At 40.4% G+C, this 12,501-nt stretch overlaps 1 long non-coding RNA gene across 1 annotated transcript; it reads left to right on the forward strand.

The window, feature by feature from the left end:
* The first annotated feature begins 1,878 nt into the window (after nt 1-1,878).
* Nucleotides 1,879-7,058, forward strand: LOC147313195 (uncharacterized). The gene is made up of 3 exons (XR_015125027.1): nt 1,879-5,864; nt 6,606-6,743; nt 6,826-7,058. It is a non-coding gene; the product is annotated as an uncharacterized LOC147313195 (long non-coding RNA).
* Nucleotides 7,059-12,501: the final 5,443 nt, after the last annotated feature.

Genomic DNA, 12,501 nt, shown 5'->3' on the forward strand with positions numbered 1-12,501 from the left:
TTTCATGACTTGAAATATTTTAACATTGGTTAAAACAATAAAATAGGATTGTTTTGTCTTACATCATGAAAACCTATTAGCTAGGATTTCCTGATACCACCAGTCAGAAAGAGGAGGACCTGTCCAACTTTTCTTTCAGATGAAAACCAGAGAGGAAATCATAAGACTTCGTGGTAAGTTCTTAAAATCAGTTTCTGTAAGGTGAAACTGTGTGTTTTTAGTGCAACTGCGCAAACATTTGGTGTTCCTCAGGGCTCGATCCCGGGTCCTTCTACAAAATGCGGACACACTTAGATTCTTGAATATTAGCTGCTGGGTTTTTTTTCACTTAAAATTAACACTTTATAAAAGAAATTAAATGCAACAATAATGAATATATTGTTTATACTTTTATTTATACATCTACACTGAACTGAATGCTTTGTCATTATCTCTTGCACTTCTGTACAGTAAGGAATAAAATAACCGTTTCTCCTAAACAGTCTTTTTAATATTAACTGTATCATCAGCTCATTGTTTTTAAATTATGACACAATAAATGTGTCATTCGATATAGAGTCATTCAAAGCTCCCATCTGATCCCCTCAGAATCAGCAATTGTTTTGTATATTAATGACCCTTGATCTATAGTTTGATACTATAAAAATCTTTGACCTTTACGAGTGGGCTAGAGTTTGCACATTGGTGTCATGGGCTATACCCCAGTGTCAGAAAACTGTACCAGTTTCTTGTCTGTAACATGTGGTACCCTCTGGCTGTATCACCACGAAGGATAGATGGCTACTCAGAACAAGTGAGAACGTATGACAGGTGTCCTTTTTACCTAAATTTGATACCAGGATCATCTAGTTCTGTCTCAAAATAATTTACTGGTGTAGGCGACTGTAGCTGTATGGCTGTGAAATGCAGAAACAACACTAGTGTTCACATTTTCTATACTTTTTTTCTGTACTTGTTTTGACATGTCCTACAAAAGGCTCCAGGCTATTAAAATTAGAAATAAAGCACCAAACACAGTGTGTATTTGCAGTGCAGGGCAGCTGGATTGGTAGGATGATGAAATGAATTTGAAAATCCTGCCAGACTGAATCTGTTTTGCAGAATGAAATTACTTGTAGCTTTCCTGCAGCACAAGAAGAGTGTTTGCTTTTCCTTGTAAACAGTGTTGGCTCATATGTGAGTAAGCAGCAGCAGAGGATTGTTATGCAGTGGAGTAAAATATCTATAAATGCCAGAATCTGATTTTAATTCATTCCTTCTTACACGGCAGCCAGATTGTTTTAAAGCTAATATATTTCCTTAATCAAACTGTATAAAATAAACAGTATAGCTGTCTTATTTTTATTTTGAACACACAAAAAATCCACCTTAAGTAATTTTCTTTTTTATTATGTCATTTACAGGTTAAAAGTGACCCTAAATGAACTGTCAAACCTCTTAGAGAGCCTTCCCTTTGAAGCAGAATGACTTTTTAGCAGCTGCTGATTAGTCACTAAGTTACTTCAACACAGAATGACCATGATTAGATTTTTTTTTCTCCTAGCATGTCGGGTACTGCTAAAGTTCAGTTTCAATTTATCTAGGCAAATTTTGGCCTTTGCTGTGTGTTTCGACCCCCATGGGAACAACCTAATAAGTCGTGAGAGCTAAGTCAACGGGAAGGACCCTCATTTTCTTGTGTTACTGGCCGGTTTGATCTGACTTCTGTCAGAGTCTACTTAATTCACTCTAGAGTGAAGTTTTCATTGCTTCCCTCTTGCCATGCAGCCCTCTAAAATATTCAACAAATAGCGAGCTGAACTCCAGCAGCAGCGGGAGCTTGGGTGTCTTCGAATTGCCTCCGGTTGTCAGAGTGCAGCTGAGCGTGCATCCTTCCAAACAATCCCTTATTTTCTGTCTTGTGCCATCCTTTATTGATCACCTTCTTTATACCTTTTGTCACGTCAGATACACATGGATTTGTGAGAGTAGTCAGAGGGCAGTGATTGGTGAAAGCTGGTGAGAGCCGGGGTCCACTGGTGTTAGAAGATTCGAAAAACTGGTGCCATGACAGGAAGCAGTCAACTTTGTCAAAGTGTGCTTTAAGAAGATACTGAAACTTTTCCTCCTTTATAGCTTATGATTCTTTAAGATAACTGGCTCAGCTTTATATATAAAACACAAATTTCAGTCATTTGTCAACACAGTTAGTTAACCTTTACAAAACTTTGCTCAGACAGGTGTAACAGCATTTGTTGGGGATTATTTTTCAGCGTTGAGATGATGTTGATGATGCCAGAGACCAAGGCATTCAGGGACTTTGCCTAGTTTCAATTTGGCAATAAAGTTTTAATTGCAGTAAGTTTCTTGCTTTATTTCCATCCATGCATATAATATTGATATTCCTGCAGGGTTGCCTAGACTGATAGAGATGTGTTTCTAAGATGTGCTCACTGGTCATTCTGGAACTTCCAAAGATAGAAAAGGGTTGTCAGAAATATGATTGACACGATAAAAAGGTCTTGGTTTTTATGTATTTGAGAGATATTAAGTTTGTCTGAAGATCCTCCTCTGTATTTCTGTGTGTGTTTGTGTAAAGGCTGATAATCTTGGAAACTTCATCTATCGAGCCTCGGACCAGCTCCGTTTAGTTCTACCCTTTCGTACCTGTCCCTCTGCATTCCTCAGTGGATCTCCGCTACCTTGTCACAATGGTAAACTTTGAATTATAACTTCGGGGAAAGGCAGTGAACTTGCAGGTAGGCGTATCTGTCAAGTCGATGTGTGGTGAGCTAAAACTGTGGTGTTCTCGTTGACAGTGTCAATCTTGTAAAGGTCACAGCCGAAAGTAAGTAAGTAAGTAAGTAAAACTTTATTTATATAGCACCTTTCAAGATAAAAATCACAAAGTGCTTCACAGAAGCTAAAACCTAAAAATAAAAATCAACTAAAACCAAGTTTAAAAAGATGGGTTTTTAGCTGTTTTTTAAAAGTGACCACTGAGTCCACAGATCTCAGGCTCAAAGGGAGAGAGTTCCACAATCTGGGGGCCACAGTTCCAAAAGCTTTGTCGCCTTTTGTTTTCAGCCTCGTGTGCTGGACAGCAAGCAAGCCCTGGTCACATGACCTCAGGGACCTGCTGGGAATGTATGGATGCAAAAGTTCACTTATATATGTTGGTGCTTGTCCATGCAGGGCCCTGAAAGTCAAGGTCAAAACCTTAAACTGGATCCTGAATTTAACGGGGAGCCAGTGCAGCTGAATCAGCAGGGGTGTGACATGGGAAAACTTGGAGGACTTGGTCAGAAGCTTTGCAGCAGCATTCTGAACAACTTGCAGACGATCCAAAGAGGCTTTACATAAACAAGTAAACAAAGAATTACAGTAGTCCAGACGAGATGAAACAAATGCATGAATGACAATTTCTAATTCGGAGCGCGATACAATGGGACTCAGCTTAGCAATGTTTCTCAAATGATAAAAACAGGAGCGAACCAAAGATTTTACATGGGCATCCAAAGTCAGAGCTGAGTCAATAGCTGAAACCCAGGAGTTCATCACCAGTAAAGCTCCTTCCTATAGAAGTCGAGTTAGTTGGACACAGAAGAGATCTGCTCTGTTTGAAAGAAGTTTAAGTTGTCATAATGAGATTTCTGTGGAGCTTCATAAAAATTAGCTGGCACACCGAAAGGAGGTACAAAAGAAGGTGACGTTGGTATCACTGAAAAACTTTAGCTCTCTCATTGCATCTGATATCTCTTATGCGTTTGTCTTGAATATGTTTGGGCAGCCACAGAACGATGGGATATTATTAAGCCTTTCGATATATTTGGATATATACAAGCACAACAATTGTTTGTTAAGCCAGCGGTCCCCAACCCCCGGGCCTCGGACCGGTCCGTGAGTCGTTTGGTACCGGGCCGCGAGAGTTGAGGCTCAGGTGTGAAATGTATAGTTTTCAGGGTTTTTATCGGTTTTCAGCGTTATTTTGTTATCGTTTTTATCGTTTACTCGGTTTTCCTGGGTCTTTTCACATGTGTTATGAATAAATTTTATTTTTTTCAGTACCGGTACTAGTTTTATTTTGTTGTATTTATCCACACCTTAAAGGCCGGTCCATGAAAATATTGTCGGGCATAAACCGGTCCATGGCGCAAAAAAGGTTGGGGACCGCTGTGTTAAGCCATCGTGCACCGTTTCAGAATTTCTGTCTCTAACGACATTAAACATTTTGTTCTAATTTTTTTTCACATGGCAGGAGAAAATATGCAAGCATAAATTATTTGGCCTAGAACATCAGACGAATTAGTTTGATATAAAACCTAAATGACCTAGGCCTACAGAGAATCATTTGAAAACCTTTTGGTAAGGACGGCAATTCTCTGCTCTGTAGTTAGCATACTGTTAAGTGATTCTTGTTGTCATTGTAAGGAAAATGTGCACATGAAGTTGACAGGTTTGGATAAACCTTCATTCATAGCTACAACCATGTTGGCCAGTATTTGGTCTGTACCAGCTCTTTGATTGTTTGAGCCTGGTACGATTAATTCTCTCGTGATTGTGATTTTACAGATCTCGTCATCTATCTCCGGACTGACCAAACAGCAGTTTCTAGGTCGAAGGAAACAGGGATGGTCTCAGTCTAGAGACATTTTGTTCATTATTTTGGATAGTTCAGACTAATAATGTGGAGAATGTCAGGTTAACTTTAGAACCAAAACAAAGAAAAACAATAATGCAGGATGAAAGTCAAGCAAAAAAGAGGTGGTGAGAAAGATGAGGCAAGGTATTGGAGGTAATAAAGAAGACAATAAAGCTGCGGCAGCAGTGTGCAAACACAATACAGTGTGATTACAAAATTAATCTGTTAATTGATTTCTTCAAATAATACTCTAAGCACTGCATTGATGCTAGACACACACTGCTTTACAAACCAGTCATTTTGAAGTAGATATAGGTAAGTCATGTAGAATAATTTAGTCCTTGGGTGTACGTGATATGTGAACAGAAACTAACTGCACCAAATATTATGCATTTGTAATAAAAAATAAGTCTTGGTTTGGGCTGTCAGGTGTGAAAAGGCTGTAAATCATGCAAAGTGTTGTCATCTGGCCTCAGCCATCAGCAGGAGAGCTGAATTGAAATGTAACTCAAGTAGTTCATGTGACATTTTGAAAGATCATATGTCAAACTGTCAGAGAGCTTTAAATGGAGTACTACAGGGACTTTTATTTCTGTCAAATGTCATTTAAGCACTTTCATTTCAGTTATTGACTGACTCATTAGGCCCTTCTCATGTTGTGGTATTGAGCTGCTGTTCAGTCTCTATAAAGTTTTTGTCACACTTTAAGTTCTCCTGGTTTGAATGAGCCTATTTGAATGGGGAAATTCCTTCCTATCCAAGCACAGTTTCACAACATTACAACTTCAAACCTGTGGAGAACCTCTCCTGTCCTCACAAGCACCAGCTAAAAAAACATCCATCCCTTTTCTTACGGAGAAAATCTCAGCTGTCACCAGGTATGTTAGTTCTGCCATCGTAGCTCATAGTCTCTTTTTTTTCTCTGATCACCTTTGGACCTAGTGGACCAGCAGATTCAAACACAGGACTTCTTGCTGTTGGACGACGGCGCTAACCACCGCACCACTATGCCATCCGCAGAACACGACTTGCTGACATGTTTCTCAATTCAGCTGTCAATTGGTGATGGCAGCTAAGAGTTGAAGGAGACTGTTCGATAGTGCCTTTGGTGTCTTGTGGAGAAAACCCAGAAAGGTCTGCAGAAACCATCTCATGTACCATAGGAACACATCAAGATCCCTCAGAAGCAAGGAGAGAGAAGTGTCTACACTGAAAAAAGGGATTTGCCATCTCTTGAATTTATGTAAGCATCTTACGTATATTTAAAACAATTGCCTCATGCTTTAAAGTTAAGTGTAATTATATAGTGCAGAAAGTACATGATATGCAGAGAGGGTATATTAAATTGTTCATATCATGTTTGAGCAAAGTAAGTCAATAATATGGCAATGTTAAATCTCACATGATTTAATCTCGCGCGCTTCGGATCGTGGTTTGAGGAAGGTATCCATCTCAGTCAAGTCGAGCAGTCGCCTCTACTTTTTTCGGTGTGGTTGTTACATTTACAAAAGTCTAACTTGTAATTTGAACAAAATAATTTAATGTTTCTATGGTGAACGTAATTAAATCATGTAGGATCTGTAAGTTGAGATGACATGATACACTGTAGTAAGAGTGGTTAGTTTCTGGACTGATGAAATTTACAAGATCGCATGAGATTTCAAACTGCAGGAAAATCACTGGAGTTATAAAAGGCAGACAACCTGTCAAGGACAAAAACATACAGGAAATTCAGCATCAAGCCTTCAAACCACAGCTTTTCTACTTCTGTTAACCCTGGGTTGGTGGCATGGTGGTTGGTTCAATAGATCCAAGTTGTCAGGGATCCTGGGTCGCTCAGACCCAGGATCCCTGAGCAGTTATGGACTAATATTATAATGTATATTTTGTATTGCTGTCCCTCGTTATCCCTGCTTGTGTGTGTGTGTGTGTGTGTGTGTGTGTGTGTGTGTGTGTGTGTGTGTGTTTCTGCGGGCGCCTTCAGGCCTGGTGGGTGTGGCCCTGCTGGTGGACTGGCCACACCCGAAGCCACACACCTGCTGCTGATCAGGCCTCGTCGGGGGAGCTACTTAAGAGAGTCTTGGAGCTCCCACCGACACGGGATCATTTCGTGAGACTTCCCGTCAGTTCTCCAGCTGGTCTGTTTGTGAGTGTGAGCTTACCAAGTGAACTGAGGGTACTAACTACTGCCTCTATTTTCCCAGGAAGGATTGCTGGATGAGAGGGCAGCAGACACAGAGTGCACTGGCACGAGGGAGCAGACACATGGGCACAAACACGGGGAGAAGACACGGAGTGGAAGTTGGGAGCACACGGGGATGTATTATTGTTGTGTATCAGTTCCATCACTGTAAATAAACGCACTGCTTGTACATAGAGCACCGCGCCTGGGTCCTCCTTCCCCACACCCCCCACGGTTTGCCATGCCGAACCGTGACACAAGTAGTATTGGCGTAAAAGTTATTGTATAGTGTTGGAATAAAATGAAAAAATTGTGGGGATTAAAATATTCCAAGAGCTCAACTTACTTCATCTGAATATGTTTCAGTCACGTTTCATCAACACAAAATGCACTGGCTTATTGAATATGAATAAGTTGTGTTGATTTAACTACGTCATTTAAGTTTCTGCCAAAGCAAAACAATTGTGTGCAACCAATGTCCACTATTGAATTAAGTAAATCCAACATGCTCTTTTTTTCAGTGTAGTCTGTCTTACACGGTCTCTCACAATAGATTGCATTTAAAAGATGCTAGCTTCTAAACATACAGGGTGACTCGTCTGGGTGCAAAAAAGAAATCTGGTTTTAAAGCACCAACAAACGGGTGACATCACGGCCACCATCCCTGCATATATTCAACCACTTAACCTCTGGTTTATTAAAGGATTCGACTGGCGTGCTAAAAAAGATCATTGCAAACTTTGCTACTCTCACAAATCCATGTGTATGTGTATTCATATATACAAAGGTGTCTTTATTGGTGGCAAAAATAATGTCTTTTCACAAAATCTACTTTTTAGAGAAGCATGAGTTTTCTCTGAAAGCTGCTTCATGATGTCAATACCAAATATTCTTTTTTTTATTACACTCGCACTGATTAAATGAACGAGTCTCTACATGCAGAGCTGACTTTATTCATACTTCACATAGGTGTCTGTTTGGAGTAACTGCTAAATATGATCCTGTAGAAGTTAATTTTCTAGTCTTCTGCACATCGTGATACTTCAACTCTGTTCTGCAAAGTGGAAGAGAATAAATATGAGGCTGAGACCTTCTGTAAAGCTCAGTTAATCACTCTGTACGGATAACTAATGAATTAGGAATTCCCTGCCAGGCTGAATCCACCTTTCAGACTGAAATGACAGAAAATGACTCAGATGAAACGCATGAAGCTCATTTCTGTCGTGCTGCAAACAATGCAGAGCTTAATATGATCAGACTTCTTGCTCATACCTGCCTCATCTCGCTATGATTCATCTGTCAGTAGCAACACGATCAGCATCCACATTATTAGATTTAAATGTTTGTTTCAGGGTTTTTTTTTAACCTTCTTTAGTCACATTTTAAAAGATGAAGCTTTGGTAAAAAATCCCAGGATCCTCCAAGTATTCCTCATATCATCATATAAGGAAAAGGAGGACACTAACAGCATGAGGTCAACTTCTTTTCTTATTTCACAGATTTTAGTGTCACATGTTGTACCTGCAGCTCGATAAGTAATAAACTATGAAAAGGTAAAGAACAATATCTGTCAGAAGTACCTCACACTGTCGATACAAGCTGCTGGTAGCTATTGATTTAGAGTACCAACAACTTAATCCTTTATTTTCAGGTGAGGCATATAGCAGTGACCAAGGTCAGCAGCAGCGCAGTCTGACTCAGCAGAGGATGAAACTTTGTCTCTGGCTGCTCGTTTGACCTTTATTTTTACAGTGGAGAAGTTGCTGAGCTGGCACGATTTTCCTCGAAGCAGCTCTCCGGCAGATACAGCCCCGGTCCTCCGTGGGACACTGAGGCAGGCCCAGCGATTCTGCTTTAGATTAAAGATGCTGTGATGTTTGTCTGGGCCATAGACTGTATACAAGACTGCACATTTTAAAGCCTCTGTGTCACCACTGCGAATTTCGAGCATGAAAAAGACCATGTTTGGATAAGATGGAGTGTGAAGTTTTCAGTTAACTCTAGCTAGTTTGCTTCAAAAGATGCATCATTTCTAGTAGCCGCTGCTAGGAACATTATGTACATCCAAACATCTTTTTTTAATGACTTGAACAATTTGAATTATGAAGCCTAACTTAATATTGTTAGTGCTGACATTGCTGCTGCAGTGAACACGGTCGGAAACGGTTGTGTGTCCCTAGTGACGTACCTGCTTTTTGGTAAGTCACTACGGAACTTACTGATACGCAGTATATTACAAGTAAGCGCCCCCTAGTGTTCAAACATGTAATAATGCAAAAACAGGGAGTAAGTGGCTCTTATAGCACCCATCGATTCTAACACACGGAAACTGATATCTGCTCATTTGTGCTTAATAACAGAAACATACTCATCAAAACTGGAGTACAAACTTCCTGGACTTGTACTACCTTTTCAATTCAGGGACTTCCTGCGTTCATCAGCTGAGAAACTAGGCCACCACTGCTTTTGTGACCGGCGTTAGTTCATAGCTTAGCACTTAGCACTGCTTCTTCAGGGGTTATCAGCATTCACTACATCCAGTATCCTCGTCTGTAGTCTTTGCCTTTCCCCCTGCCTGGTAGCTCCATCTTCAGCATCCTTTGTCCAGTATATCCATTATCCCTCCTCTGCACATGTCCAAACCATCTCTTTTGCCTCTATAACCAGAGATCCTCGTTTCGTAGTGTTTTCAGCACATCCTTTGTGCTACCGACCTTCCAAAATAACCCAATACATGAAACATGCAGTAATGCAAAAAAAGACCTAGAAAAGAATCACTACAGCTACTTTCACTTCCTCCCATATTTGCAAGGGGTCACCACAGAAGGTAGCTCTGCACGTTTGATTTAGCAGATTTTTAAACTGGATGCTGTCAGCGGTGACATCATGCTGACGTAAGATTCAGGAAGTAGCTTTACACTTCAGAAATATGGTGGACCTTTACATTTACTCTCATCACTAATCGATTTTAATGGAAAAAATGCTTCTGCTAACATTTACAACCATCACCTGAAGCTCAAAACCATAGAAATTCAGCATGAATGGTCCTCTCTGACTTCCAGGCTTCACTGCTTCACTTCACTGCTTTCCTGTTGCTCCTCAGACTGAAGGAAGACATGGACTTTGCAGTCAAGCTATACTTTGAGGGAAAGAGGAGTAAACAATGTATAATTAAAGGGATTTGCATTACGTTAGTATTCCCCAACACTGTCTGCAGTGACCCTGGAGGCTGATGGAGCAACAACAGTGTTCACAGATACATAAATTAGACTTGCAGAGCTAAAACAGCTGCTTGGGAGAGTGCCGCAAGAATGTGTTTGAGAGCCCTGTGACACAGAGCGGGCGTGTTGCTGCTGGGGGGCTGGGGGGGGGGGGCCTCAGGGATCACGAAATCACTCAACGAGATTGGCAATTGCACCAAAGCTCATTTATTTGGTTTATGAATGTTTATTTCATTTTTTTACATTTAGTTTTTCACATTTTAACAAAATATCTTCAGGGAATCCTTTTATAATTACACTCAGTCCAGATTGGTTTGTTTAAATACTTTCTTTTTAATCAAAGGAACCTTTCAATGTAGCCCTGCTTTGCATTCATATGGAAGCCAGAGGTATGTATTAATTACACGTAGGTGTTATTTTAATGTGAACTGTCAAACATCAGATCACATAAGCAGGATGTCTGTGGACCCACAAGGAAATTCTGACCTTCAGATATTTTAATTTCCCTCAGTTTGATGAATTTTTTGTACTTTGACAACCAGTTTTGGAAAACTGCTGTCCAATCTAGCTCATTATACTCTTAAAGATATTTGAAGTTGTGTGAGAGTTTGCTTAACTTAACATGTGTTTTGTGCGCTTTGGGAAATGCATGGATGAGGTATGGGGTCTGTTGTTGTTGGCTATTTAATTCCCTGTACGTTTGCATTGCTGCAGATAAGTTTGACCTGTTCCTGGTGTGTGTTGGACTCATGGCTGTCCTGATTCTGTTTGTAACTTTTATTGACAGGATTTGTAGGCACAGCCAGGAGGAGGGTGTCTGGTTCAACAGCCTTAGGGTCAAATTCCAATCTATGCAGATGATGTGGTTCTGTTGGCTTCATCAAGCAAAGACCTCCAGTTTGCACTAGAATAGTTTGCAGCAGAGTTTGAAGTGGCTGGAATGAGAATTAGCACCTTCAGGTCTTAAGCTATGGCTCTTTGCTGGAAAACCGGTGGACCAGGAATGCCTCAATTGGAGATACAGTGTCCTGGGGTCTGGTTAATAAGTGGGAAAAGAGTGGAGCAGGAGATTGACCAATGGATTGGTTCTGCAGTGATGCAGATACTGTACCAGCCTGTTGTGGTGAAGAGAGAGCTGAGCGTCAAAGCAAAGCTGTGGATTAACATGTCGACCTTGAGCTGCAGGCAGTAACCAAAAAACATGAGATTTTGGAAACAAGTAGTGGAAATGAGTTTCCTTTGTAGGGTAAATGATTCACAGTAGAGCAGATTCTCTTGCTCAGAAGGATTCAGAGGATGTAGTTAAAGCATCTGTCCTGTCTGGACACAACGGAAGCATCCTAGTGAAGCTGAAGCAGTTCACGTTCAGCTGGAAGGAAACCCAGAACACACTGGACAGATTATGTCTCTTGGATGGCTTGGGAAGACCTTGTCCGCACAGAAGGGTTGAATAAAGGGAGGTCTTGGTGTTGCATAATTAGCTGTAGAAAATCATTAGATTTAACTGACATTTGTACCTTTTGTGGACATTTCAACTTTTATTAGAATATACTACAGTGACTTTCTGTAGAATATTTGTCTGCAGTGGTCACAGATATTTATTCTGAACTTTTGTCATTATTGTTCCTACCGAGTCAACACACATACAGGTACTTACTCTTCTATTCTGTTTTTGTTTTCTTGGTTCCAGAGGTGAGAATCAGACTGGAACGAATTGACAGTCTTGTTTGATGTCAGGATGTTTTTATTTTATCAAAATAAGATTGTACTTGTCTAAAAGCATAATTTATGCCCATAATTTCGGGGTCAAAAACACTTTTTATTGAGAAAAACCACCCATTTCATTTCTAAGGCATGGCATATCCTCTGTTTTTCTTCACATTTTTATTGAGAACAAATCTATGATGTTTACATCCTCAAAGTTGCTGGCATTTCCAAAACCTTAGTAGCAGTGAGTGATGGGTGTCAACTGTAGCAAGCTAACACAGCACATAAACCAGGAAGAAACAGCAGGGAGTTCAATCTGAGTTTGTCCCAGATCGTTAGCCTCAAGCTATTATGTCACTGGACTAATATCCTGCCGCTTCCCGTTCTGCAGGGCAATTAACTCGGGCGGTAAACAGTGAATAACTGATTGTGTTTGTACTGAGCTCCTTTGTTCTGGAGGTGCAGGTGTGAACCTTATTAAATTAACGAAGTCTATAGCATTGCAGCATCAGCAAAAATAATGTGAGCGGTCAAGACGATGAAGGTTCGTTGAGTCGTTTCTTGGGCGTGTACTGTGAAGGTCACTGTAGTCGTAACGCAGACTCACTCTCTCATGACTTCTCTGACATGTTTAGGTGATGAACACATGCAGAGGAGATACACTCATTGTCTGGACTAGTTTTAAGTATATTTTGCACATAAAAACGTATACTTACAGTCCTGTAGTGGGATATTAACAGTCTTTACCTGCCTAACCACAGCACCAGTCT

The sequence above is a fragment of the Aulonocara sp. 'chitande type north' Nkhata Bay genome, linkage group LG15, assembly GCF_057382095.1.
Source record: "Aulonocara sp. 'chitande type north' Nkhata Bay isolate Kocher_YH1m ecotype deep benthic linkage group LG15, A_spYH_male_GT1.1, whole genome shotgun sequence".
NCBI lineage: Eukaryota > Metazoa > Chordata > Actinopteri > Cichliformes > Cichlidae > Aulonocara > Aulonocara sp. 'chitande type north' Nkhata Bay.